The sequence below is a fragment of the Pseudophryne corroboree genome, chromosome 2 (assembly GCF_028390025.1).
Source record: "Pseudophryne corroboree isolate aPseCor3 chromosome 2, aPseCor3.hap2, whole genome shotgun sequence".
Classification (NCBI taxonomy): domain Eukaryota; kingdom Metazoa; phylum Chordata; class Amphibia; order Anura; family Myobatrachidae; genus Pseudophryne; species Pseudophryne corroboree.
Window position 1 is genome coordinate 338,450,570 of NC_086445.1, and position 12,922 is coordinate 338,463,491.

Sequence of the window (12,922 nt, forward strand, 5' to 3'; positions counted from 1 at the left end):
AAAAAAAAATCGTATTTCGGAATATTTGGATATGGGATACTCAACCTGTATAACAGAATAGATTTTTTGTTTGCGAAATATAAAATCTTTGTACATGTAAAATGAAAAATATTTCTGTTTTGATTTAGAATATAATTCTGACCTGTTGCTGAACTTCCTATGTCATGCCCAAGGGTTCCACTGGCTCCTTTCTAATAGGCACTAAAGTTCTGAGAAGTTTCTTTCTGCCCACCATATTGGCCTAATCCATCAGGCTAGGCTTATGTGTCTACACTCATGTTACTGATAACTCACTTAAGAACAACTTCTGGGCCTTACGATGCTGATCACTCATGTTGGATGGCATGGTTTTATGAGGTTTCTATACTCTTTGGGAATACGGTTGCCTCCTGGCATGCCTTTATTAGAACAAAAAAATATCTGTTTTAAGAGCAAAAGAAAGTACAGTAACAACTTTTGAGAAAAGAAGACATTCACAAGTTCGTAGCAAGCAATTTCCATACAAAGCGAGAAAGGTACAGAAAATTCCCTGTGGCTATGAATTGTGGATGCAAAATAGCTACATTATCTGTCCTTTCAATGTTTTATACAGGTCATTTAAACACTTAAGGTCTTTAATGAATGCACATAAGGCAAATGTGCAGAGCTATTAATGCCAAAACATATTTAATCTGAGAAAGAAATCTTCCTTTATAGAGTTAATGCTTCATGATTGCTATATTAACCCTTTCAGTTTGAAAAGAAAGATTCTTTGTCTATATAGGATACATTTTATGAAGGACATCTAAACCTCAAAATAAAAGTTTCCATATTTCAAGCATGCATTTGCCAATATATTTCTTTTTTAATTACAAAATAATGCTGCAGATGGGCATGCCACTTGGAGCACTGTCTAAGAAGACTTTGGCACATGACTAACACCATCATAGCATGAAAATAGCAAAAGATTGTACATCTAATATAGATTAAAAGATAAATTATACTATGTAATTGTTCATTATGAAATAATTGGGATACATACAGTGCATCAACATTTATTTCAGGCATAGGTCTGTGTAAGAAAAAACTATTTGTGTTCCCTAATGCACACTGAGTGAGATATAATACTACATAATAATCAGATAATACGGAGATCTTAGTTGCGTATATCTGCAGATATAGGGTTAAGCCCCCAGGCCGATCGGCAAGGCTTCTACGTCGCTGGGGGTCCCTAATACTAGGTATGGGTCCGGGGTGCAGGACACCATCATGCTGTCACAGGTCGGCTACCCCAGGTCAGCACACAGGTGAAAATTAATAGGGGTTAATAAGAAGCACAGAAGTGCTATATAAATGAAGTGTGATTAAAATAATACAAAAATATATTCAAAGTGATAGGGAAAATCATGAGTGTTCATAAAGTGTTAGGGTGTGCCGACCTGAAGCCGCCCAGCCATACCGACACAGGGGCCACCACACCCCACCCCCACCCCATAAATAATTACATATATGTCTGGGTCTGAATGCCCAGTGTAAGGCCACTTGATAATGGCTCCTACAGCATCTTAGAGCCAGCTTACCTGGAGACACCCCTGACTTCTCCAATGGCACTTTGGATTCAGCAATCCCTCCTAATGCTAACCCAACCATGCCTCTCTAAATACAATGCACAAAAATTGGAAAGCTGCTCAATCAGATTGTGATATCACTCAGGTGCTAAAAGGGAGGGGTAATTCTGTGTAAGAAAAAACAATTTGTGTTCCCTAATGCACACTGAGTGAGATATAATACTACATAATAATCAGATAATACAGAGATCTAAGTTGCGTATATCTGCAGATATAGGGTTAAGCCCCCAGGCCGATCGGCAAGGCTTCTCGTCACTGGAGGTCCCTAATACTAGGTATGGGTCCGGGGTGCAGGACCCCATCATGCCGGCACAGGTCAGCTACCCCAGGTCAGCACACAGGTGAAAATTAATAGGGGTTAATAAGAAGCACATAAGTGCTATGTAGGTGAAGTGTGATTAAAATAATTCAAAAATATATACAAAGTGATAGGGAAAATCATAAGTACACCATAGTAAAGCCGCTTATACACTTTACCCCACAGTAGAGTCGTTTATAGACATAAGAGCTCCTTATACATGTTACACCATGGTAGAGCCCCTTATACATGTTATGGCATGGTAGAGCCCCTTATAAACGTTACACCATGGTAGAGCAGCAATGAAAGTAGCTGTATTTAACTATTTACTTGCTTAATTAAAATAAATCAAAAACACTATGTATGCCCTGACTGACCTGACCTGACAACCCCCACCCCCCACAGACCTGAACCCTCCCCCCAAACTCTCAATGAAAATAATGCACTAAAACTGCCCCATCAACTCGATATTCCCCCAATGCCTCAATGAAAATAATTCCCTAGGACTGCCATTCCAGACCTGATAATCCCACTATGCCTCAATGAAAATAATGTTCTAGAATTAAGAGGCAGAGAGAGGTGCTGCAGCTGCCTGAAAGGTAAAGTGAGGTGCTGCAGCAGCAGCTGGGGCAGAGAGAGGTGCTGCTGCAGCTGGGCTTGACAGAGAGATGTTCTGCAGCAGCGGAGACAGAGAGTGGTGCTGCAGGACAGAAGTAACCCTGCTGCATAGATACAAGCACACAGTAAGCCATATAAAGAGGACGGGCAGAACTCCAGCATGTGCCAGCTTTCAGTATCTCCTGCTGTCGTCTCTGACCTGCCCTTCAGCCTGCCTAGTCTCAGAGTCTGTGTCAGTGTGTGCACCATCTGCTACTTCTCCTGCTCTGAATCTTCCTGTAGAGCGGTCCGCAGTACAGCTAGTGGCGGCAGCGCGCCCTCTAACTTTTCCAGTGCCTTGAGCTCGTACTCCACTGGAGCCACTCTCGCTACACCCCTGGGGGGGGGGGACCTCCTCCTCTAGGGATCAGGTTGCAGACTGTGCAATTGAATTATAAATTATACATATGTTACATTATATATATCAAGGGTCCCAGACCATGCACTCTCTAATGGTTAGGCAAACCAGTGTGGTGGCTGGACTAACCCCCTCTGGAAGCAACACTCCTAAACATGAGCCCCTATTATTGCATTTCCCTGGTGGGCCTTTCATGCCCCAGTCCGACACTGCCCCCTTGTGACTCCACTGCTTGTGCCATATAGCATAAAGACACCCAGTGTATGAGGACACATCTGTGTTAATGTTTACAGCCTTCAGGATGCAATTGTCAACCACAGTATTCCAAGTGTCATTACATGGGATAAGGCTGCAAAAAAACAAAACAATTACATTCTTCTCATATAGGTGGTCATTCCGAGTTGTTCGCTAGCTGTTTTCGGTTGCTATGCAGCGATCAGGCAAAAAAAAGGCACTTCTGCGCATGCGTATGTGGCGCAATGAGCACGTGCGACGTACTTTCACAACAGCTGAAGTACTTTCACACAAGGTCTAGCGACGCTTTTCAGTCGCACTGCTGGCCGCAGAGTGATTGACAGGAAGTGGGTGTTTCTGGGAGGTAATTGACCGTTTTCGGGGAGTGTGTGGAAAAACGCAGGCATGTCAGATACAAACGCAGGCATGGCTGGCAGAACGCAGGGTGTGTTCGTGACGTCAAAACAGCAACTAAATAGTCTGAAGTGATCGCAAGCTAGGAGTAGGTCTGGAGCTGCTCAGAAACGACACAATCTTTTTTTGCAGCAGCGTTGTGATCCTTTCGTTCGCACTTCTGCTAAGCTAAGATACACTCCCAGAGGGCGGCTTAGCGTTTGCACGACTGCTAAAAGCAGCTAGCGAGCGAACAACTCGGAATGAGGGCCATAGTGTACAGTATGTGCTATACAAATACTGATCAGCTGGATTTTACCCTTAAAGGTATAGTTTGCCTTGGACATACCACACCAAATACACATATGTATTTGCACCTGACATGTACAGTAGTTGATAAAAAAATAAAAATATAAATAAAGTCTTAAGTGTACATCAAACCCTGTGCTATTAAATATGTATGGCTAGTTAAAAGATAAAGTACTGTAAGCAGACAATCTCTCTTACATACACATTTTTATATTAAGCATGTTTATTTACATATTTGGATTTTCTTTTTCTTTTGAGAGGTGTTCACCAGAAATGAGGCACTGGTCAGGTTTAAATCTAAAGGGAGATTATTTTGAAATGAGATTACAGATGTTTGTGGTGGTGTTATTGAGAGCTTTGTAGGTAAGGGTGAGTCATTTAATATGGATTCTGACAGACACAGGAGAGCCAGTGTAAGGATTTGCAGAGTAATGTGGCAGCAGTAGAGCAGCAAGGGAGGAAGTCTTGCTGAAGGATATGAGGTGGGACAGATGGGGAAGGCAGATACTTGATAGGAGGAGGTTGCAGGTGGCACTTTGGGAAATAAATGGGTCTATTCTGCCAATAATTCATGGTCAGAGGGCTGAATTTGAGGAATAAAGCTGAGGCTATGCTCAAATGTGACACAAAGGTATTGGGTTTGGGAGAAGGAAGGAAATTGTGGTTTTATTGATGGTGAGAAGAGGTTGAAATTGTGGAAGGAGTAAAGATTCTAAATTCTGTTTTAATCATGATGAGCTTTAGATACTACTGGTGTAGATTGTAGAGAGACACCTGGCTACACAAGATAATACATAAAAGGAGAGAGATTTGGGTGTCATCAGCATAGATGTTGTAAAGGAGGTTAAATGAGGGAAATAGTAACCCAAGAGAAGAGGGTGTAAATTTTCTAAGCAGCACTATCCAAAGCTGCAGCATCTTCATCAGTTTCAGCAATTGGATTTAAATTGGCAACAATAATAAACAATAATATTTTTTTGCCCCTTTAAATCCAGCAGCCAAAATCACTGAAAATTAAGTGGCTTTAAAAAGTGTCACCTGGTAAATTTACCTCCAGGTGTACAATGAGAAAAGAAAAAACCCAGGAAGAAAGCCATGTGAGATCTCAATATACTGTATAGTGAGATTGGAGGGGAAGATGCGCCAGAAGTAGAGCTAGAATAGAGAAGAGAGGTGCAACAGACCATTTTTGATTGATTTGATTATTGGCTCTGATTCGGGATCTGGATTTGGATTTGCCAAATCGCCGTGGCTGGATTTTGATTTTTACTTTTTTTTTTTTTTTTTTTACAAAAAAACCTACAATCACATAATTTGGGCCTTTTGTTTGTTCCTAGAGTATTACTAACCTCAATAACATGAATTTCCAGTTATTTCCAGTCAATTTTGACCACCTCACAGCTCACAATACTGTTTTCACTAATATTGGCAAAAGGCTGCAGCTAACTGGTTACTAAGCAAGAAAGCAGCAGCACAAACACATGGCAGTTTATAGCACATCATTAAACATTGCCACAGCTTATTGGGGTATAGTGCACAGAACGGTACTATCTCAGCTCAAATGCATCAATTACAGGGTTTATAGATGCACGTGAACAAAGTGCACCAGGGTAAAGTGCACCAAACAGTACAATTGCCAGCAGAATACAGCGCAGTGTGCCCCTATATACAGTCACTATAGAGCACAGCCATGTGTGGACTCAGCACAGCTAATAAAGCAGAGTATAATGCAGCATACAGCAGCGTGCAGTCAGTGTACAGTCACTAAAGCACAGCTTCTTGTGGACAAAGCACAGCTAATACCGGAGAGTGCAGCACAGAAAATGGCAGCGTTCTTTAGTGTGAAATTGTATCGAGTCCTAGCTGCGGTACCTTATATAGAATCCAAGTCCCATGAGAATCCTATGCTTGGAGGATGACATGGGATCCGAGTGTGGCGGGAACACCCAAGCCACAGCTCGGGTGGACATGGATCCCTGATGTCCAGAGCGGTCCAGATACCTTGGAATCCGGACCGCTCTTCTCTAGAGTAAAGTGTTGTTAGGTAGTATTGAAATCAGACAGAAGTTACCCATGAAAACTGGTGGAGGGAGGGAAGGGTGTGCAGGAACAGAATACATACAATGAATTAAAGCATATTTCATATACTGTATTTATTTTTTAGTCCACCTGTTCACATAAATGTAGATTATTTTTTTTCTACTTAAGATAGATGTGACATTGCTACTGAAAGCTTTTTGTTGTATTCTCAGGGTCAGCTCGGATAAAATGTCCCAGGTATGACAATTATGAATAGAACAGTGATTTCCTTTGTTTGATTTCAATGAAAAAGTTGAATTTGAAGAACCATGGAGCACTTGCTGTGAATTGTACTTCCATCTCTTACACTGATCGCATTTCTTTACTTCACGAAGACTGTATTTCTTTCAGAAAAAAATATTTAGCCTGCACTCATCCATACAGGTAATTGCAATGAAACATGATAGAAGTTAATTACATTTGAGTGCAAAACAATGATCAGAAGCACAAAATTATAAATCATTTTGACTAATTATCACAATTAGAGAGGAAAAGGTAATTAGCTTACTGGATAAATGAGTCAACATTCAGTATGCATGATGTTAAAAATGGCAGCTGCATTTGCAATGGGATGACTTTTGTCAGATAGAACCACAGTAAATATTCAGAATGTATTCATGTGTGTTAGTAGAGTTAGAAGGTCTATAACACAGTAAATGAAGACAACATGCATCACTTCCCATCTCTTAGAACGCTATTTATCAGATTGTATTCTGTTTTGCTTCTGAAAACTCTAGGGGACCTAGTCATCATCCTTAATGGACCCGTTACACATGCGGAAACACTATTTTGACATTTTAAGTATTGGGCCCATTCATTATCAGGAACCCGATGGAGTCGCCTAGATGGCGTTGATGCCCGGAGTCCCAGTCATTCCTATGGGAAGGAGGTCCGGAGTTGGAGCCCTCTTCCACTGCTGCACTGCGTATATGTGAACTCGGGACACACATGCGCAGTCGGCTGTGTAGCCTGGAGTAAGTAACACTGCCACTTCGGTACCAGTGCTAGGGACAACAAGGACAGATGATTTTCGGAGCAGCTTTCTGCACTCTGGAGTAATACTGATTTGCTATGTATCCACCACCACAACTCGCTGCAAGTTATATACTTAATCATTAACTGATGAATAGGCCCCTCAGTGAAATATTTTATAATAATTTTGGGAATATTACATTTTTATTACTACTGCAGAATGACAAGAAGATGTTCTCACAATACATGTGACCTACTTTGTGTAACTACAGACAGATTATTAGCCGGGGACTGTCTCTTGTATGCAGTAGCAGTGCAGGGGCTGGAACAGCAGTCTTGCAGGTAATAGGGTCACAGGTCTTAGGAGCAAAGTGGTAGATATTCGTCTCCCACTATGTCACTCATACAAAGCAACAATATGTGCAGTAGTAGTGGAGGCTGCCGTTTTGGTAACGGAATGAACCATCATCCCCAGAGGAGCCATGTTGGAGACTGAACAGTAGCACTCACCTATTCCAGCAGGACATATGTAGGCATACTTCTTAGGCAATTCTGCATCAATAAGACCATGGATAAAAGACTTAGGGCACAAGAGAAAATGGATTGGAATCTCTGTGCAACCTGATATTGCTATTTGCAGTGTTGGATCAAGGCTCCCAGCACTAAACGTGTTCCTAATTGTAAAATTACTTATTTAAATTATTACATTTTAGCATGTGCAGATCAGCGTCAGCAGCTAGACATTATTGGGTAAATTTACTAAGATGGTAGTTCTGTTTAAGATGGGATGTTGCCCATAGCAACCAATCAGATTCCAGGTGTTATCTTCTAGAAGCTGCTAGATAAATGAAAAGTAGAATCTGATTGGTTACTATGGGCAACATCCCATCTTAACTAGAACTTCCATCTATATGTTACAAGCATTCTGCTTAAACCGCCACTCACTGTCATTAAAGAATTAATCTAGCTGCCAAAAATCAATGCTGGTAACATGCCACAATGATTTGTTTCAGTCTCTCATAATATATGACAGTGGCTATTGCTGTTATTTTATAAAAGAAAACCTGTTTTTATATAGAAACATAGAATTTGATAGCAGATAAGAACCATTTGGCCCATCTAGGCTGCCCCTTTTTTATGTTAGACAGTGGCTCACTCTGTGGTCTGTCTCCGTTCCCTGCACTAGAGGCAGCTTCCCTGCTCTAGTGTTTTCCCTCCTAGTGTCAGCTCAGAGCAGGAGGAGGTGCTTAGTGCTCAGTCTGAGGGGGAGATGTACTAAGCCTGAAAAGTGATAAATTTCACAGTGATAAACTGCCAGCCAATCAGCTCCTAACTACCATGTCACTGGCTGTGTTTGAAAAATGACAGTTAGGAGCAGATTGGCTGGTACTTTATCACCGTGATATTTATCACTTTTCAAGGCTTAGTACATCTGGCCCTGAGAGAGTTCTTCCTGGGGGAGACAACTGCACTAACGTGCAGCTTCTGCTCTCCTGAGTGTGTGACCTTGTCTACCCCGCAGCCTCATCCTGTGTCTGTACAGCTTCCTGTGTGTACTAAGTCGCTGTGTCACCGCTGTACTGCTTCACATGTATACTGTGAGTTCCTGCTGCTGCAGAACAACTTCTATAAACTACAAGCTGTTATCTCTGTTATATGAATAAACCAATCATCCTGGGTAAGTGCTCTTGTGTAGACTAACATCCCTATCTGACACCGCAACACTCTGCCAGCATTTTACCTTTTGGTAACCTCTACCCGATCCTATAACAACATAGAATTTGACGGCAGATAGAAACATAGAATAATAGGATACAGGGGCATCTTCAGAAAGGAGGAGGCCCATATGCAGTCTCCTTCTGGGCCCCCTCCTGTCTAGCCGGCAGCGCTCTTGACTCTGGGCAAAAGGATCACTAGGGGACCTTAGTGCTGTCCCAGAGTCTAGTGCGCATGCGCAAGTCTCCAAGAAAATAGTGTGGTGGCCATATTCCCAGTGATTTTCCTACTGCACAAGTGCAAAACACTGGGAAAATGGCCACCGTGCCATTTTCCTAGTGATTTCTGCAGTGCTGCTGCTGCATCGCGGGTATTGAAAAAAATGGGTGCAGGGTGTGCCCATGTGCACTGCACACACTGCACTCATGATAAATACGCCAGTGATAGGATACTAACTGAAGAAGAGTAACAGGTGAGCCAGTTTTGTTTTCCTTATCTCACCTGCACGCTTTCATACGGAATAAAGATGACACTACAACCCTCCCTCCACCATCTTCTGCATCTTTGTAGCATCTCTTTAATTAAATTCATGTATTTGATGACAAGTTTTATTACACACACGCACATACGCACACACACACACACACACACACACACACACACACACACACACACGGGCATATCCACATGCAGTGGGCACATGTTAGTTTGCATCAGTTCTGGGGTCCTACTCAGGGCTGGTAAAGTTCCAGCTGTTTCAGCTAAGTTTGGCTGTGACGACAGTTAGCACTTTGGGGGTAATTCAGAGTTGAACGCAGCAGCAAATTTGTTAGCAGTTGGGCAAAACCATGTGCACTGCAGGGGGGGGGGCAGATATAACATGTGCAGAGAGAGATAGATTTGGGTGGTTATTTTGTTTCTGTGCAGGGTAAATACTGGCTGCTTTATTTTTACACTGCAATTTCGATTTCCGTTTGAACACACCCCACCCAAATCTAACTCTCTCTGCACATGTTATATCTGCCTCCCCTGCAGTGCACATGGTTTTGCCCAACTGCTAAAAAATTTCCCGCTGCGATCAACTTGGAATTACCCCCATTATCCAATGTGTTAAGATAATGCACATCACTGCCTCTGAAATTTTGCGCTCGGGCAAGTTCCACCCATGCTCATAAAGTATTGCATTTTCAGGCAATTGTAGACAAGTTTGCATCGACTTAAATAGAAGATTTATTTGAAAAAGATAGCAAACAACTGAAAATTTATTTTAGCGTGTTTTTAACAAAATCTCATGTAAAATTAAATATATCTTCATATAATCAATACACATACAGTTGTGACATTTTTAGGCTAATACAATGATAGAAGTCCACAATAAGACTATTATCTGTGATATATTTCCATTCGTTTCCGGTTATATTTTATAGAACATTTTTAAGAAATGAATAAGAATGATACATTTTTTATTAATTACACCTTATTTCTCCTTTAAAATCACATAGCACGGCATAAAATTAAATTAGCAGCATGAAAGATATATTAGGTACACAGTTATTATTTTTTTAGTGTCCTTGAGTGCCACTGTTTCAACTTTAGAAACCCATTAGCATTCATCCAGCCAGTCTTTATATTCTTCATGTTCATTATTGACATTCTACACAACCCATTTTTAGTTTTACAATAAATAATTTATGTGTTCCTAATCGCATGATCATTTAATTTTGAATCATGTAAGAATTCAAAGATTTATATGCATACGGTGGTATTAATTCAACAATATTCTCAAAATGCCCTGTAAAACATAATAGATTGTTGAAACACATTTCATACTTCTTAAAATGGAAAAATGAAATGGTCTTTCAAATTTTCTTGTAGCCGACTGCAATTACCACAAAATAATAATAATAATAATAATAATAATAATAATAATAATGATGATAATACGCAGTAGAGTTTACTTGTAATAGCAGATAGGCTGCCAGGTGGGATGGGAAATAAATGTAATTGTTTGAAGAGTGTTGAATCAGATTAGCATAGATTAGCACATTTATTCTAAAATACAAATTGTGAAGTGTTTGAGAAGTACCGTTCTTCATACTAATATGTCTCTTAGAGAAATAAAAGCCATTTGACCTAGAGAGAACATAGATAATACTACTGCAAATTATTGAATGACTTAGTTACCATCACAGTCAGTGCCGGTGCTACCTGCTCAGCAAGGACTTGCAGAGCAGGGAGGTGGCGGCCAGGATAGGCGCTCTCCCTGCTCTGCTGCTGTCTGTCCACTGTTGCGTTGCTGCCAGCTGCTGGAACCTGCACCTGTCACACTGCGTGACAGGTAGCGGGCGGCTCCAGGAGCCAGCTTGAACAGTGAAGCGCGTCGTCCCTCCCACCTACCCCCCACACCTCCGCTCATTCCAGCTGCACTTGTTGGCAGGCCCTGCAAAAGGATGCTACTACGAGTACCTATGTACCGGGGCAAATGCATCCGAGTGGGCCCCGGTACATTCCCCCAACCATTGAAAAGTTGTCTGCTTAACTTCTTTGTTCGCACCGTTATCGCTTTAGTGAGCTGTGCCAGCAACAGGAGGAGACGGACGAAGCTGAGCTGCGCATGCTCAGCAGTCAGTAGCTTCTTCCAAATACTTTTGCGCCGCACACTGGACCGTACCACCGGCGGCATGCACAATGGTTGCCACAGCTGACGGCCATCAGCTACTCTGCATGTACTGACCTGCAGAGTAGCTGATGGACTGACCCCAGCAGCCCGGTGGATTCAATAGTACAAAGTCCTGTCTGCCCAGCTCTCATGCCTCTGTAGCTGCCCCTGGCTGAAGTACAGAGGAAGAACAGAGGGAAAAGATGAAAGAAGAGAAATAGGGAGAAAAACAGTTAAGAAAGAATCTGCTGTATTCCTTAAAACTGTGGGCACAGTGGGGCATATGATGTTATTTGGGGCACAGTGCGATGTATTACTTGATTATGGGGATGCATTGGGGAATATAATGTGAACAGGGAACACAATGGGGCCAGTAATGTGAATTGAGGGCTGTACAGGTTGAGTATCCCTTATCCAAAATGCTTGGGACCAGAGGTGTTTTGGATATCGGATTTTTCCGTATTTTGGAATAATTGCATACCATAATGAGATAGCATGGGGATGGGACCTAAATCTGAGCACAGAATGCATTTATGTTTCATATACACCTTATACACACAGCCTGAAGGTCATTTTAGCCAATATTTTTTATAACTTTGTGCATTAAACAAAGTGTGTCTACATTCACACAATACATTTATGTTTCATATACACCTTACACACACAGCCTAAAGGTCATTTAATACAATATTTTTAATAACTTTGTGTATTAAACAAAGCTTGTGTACATTGAGCCATCAAAAAACAAAGGTTTCACTATCTCACTCTCACTCAAAAAAGTCAGTATTTCGGAATATTCCGTATTTCGGAATATTTGGATATGGGATACTCAACCTGTATTGGGCATTTCATGTGAATTGGGGGCACTGTGCAATGTATAATGTAAATTGGGGGCACTGTGCATCACGTAATGTGAATTATGGCACTGTGTGGCACATGTGAATTGGGGGTACAATGGGGCAGATAATGTGACTAGGGTGCAGTGCGGCATATACTGTTAATTGGGGGTACAATGGGGCAGATAATGTGAATTCGGGGTACGTTGTGACATATACGGGGAAATGTAATAGGGTCCAAGTTTGTGGAGGTCAGGGATTTCATTCGAGATCGCCCGTGTTTTTATAGTGGAAATCATTTACAACGGAAAACCAAGTTGGTTTTGCCTTGTAAATAATTGCTGCTTTAAAAATAAAGGCAATCTCGGCTGAAATCCCTGACCTCCACAAACTCGGACCCTATTACATTTCCCCGATAAAGTGAATTGGGGGCACAATTGGCTTGATAATTTGAATTAAAGGTGCATTGTGACACATAATGTAAATTGGGGGCATAATGGAGCTGATAACGTGAATTCTGGGTGCGTGAATATGTCCCACTGTTACCCAGTGTATGTGTGCCACTGTCACCCTGTGTATGCTCCTTTGTCACCCTGTGTATGTCCCTGTCACGCTGTGTATGTGACCCTCTGTCATCCTGTGTATGTCCTTCTGTCACCCTGTGTCGGTCCCACTCTATCACCTTGCTTGTGAACACACACCCCTTTATTTGCAAAGTATAGGAGGGAGGGCACAAATTTATAGTTTGCAGGTGGGTGCCGAACACCCTAGCAAGGCCCTGATCATAGTTAGTTCTAGCACTAC

The 12,922-nt window shown here is 41.7% G+C and overlaps 1 protein-coding gene across 2 annotated transcripts in view; it reads left to right on the top strand.

The window, feature by feature from the left end:
* The window catches only part of GPC6 (glypican 6), a 1,112,124-nt gene that overhangs the window by 762,958 nt on the left and 336,244 nt on the right, over positions 1–12,922 (top strand). The gene's annotated exons all lie outside the window — the stretch shown is intronic.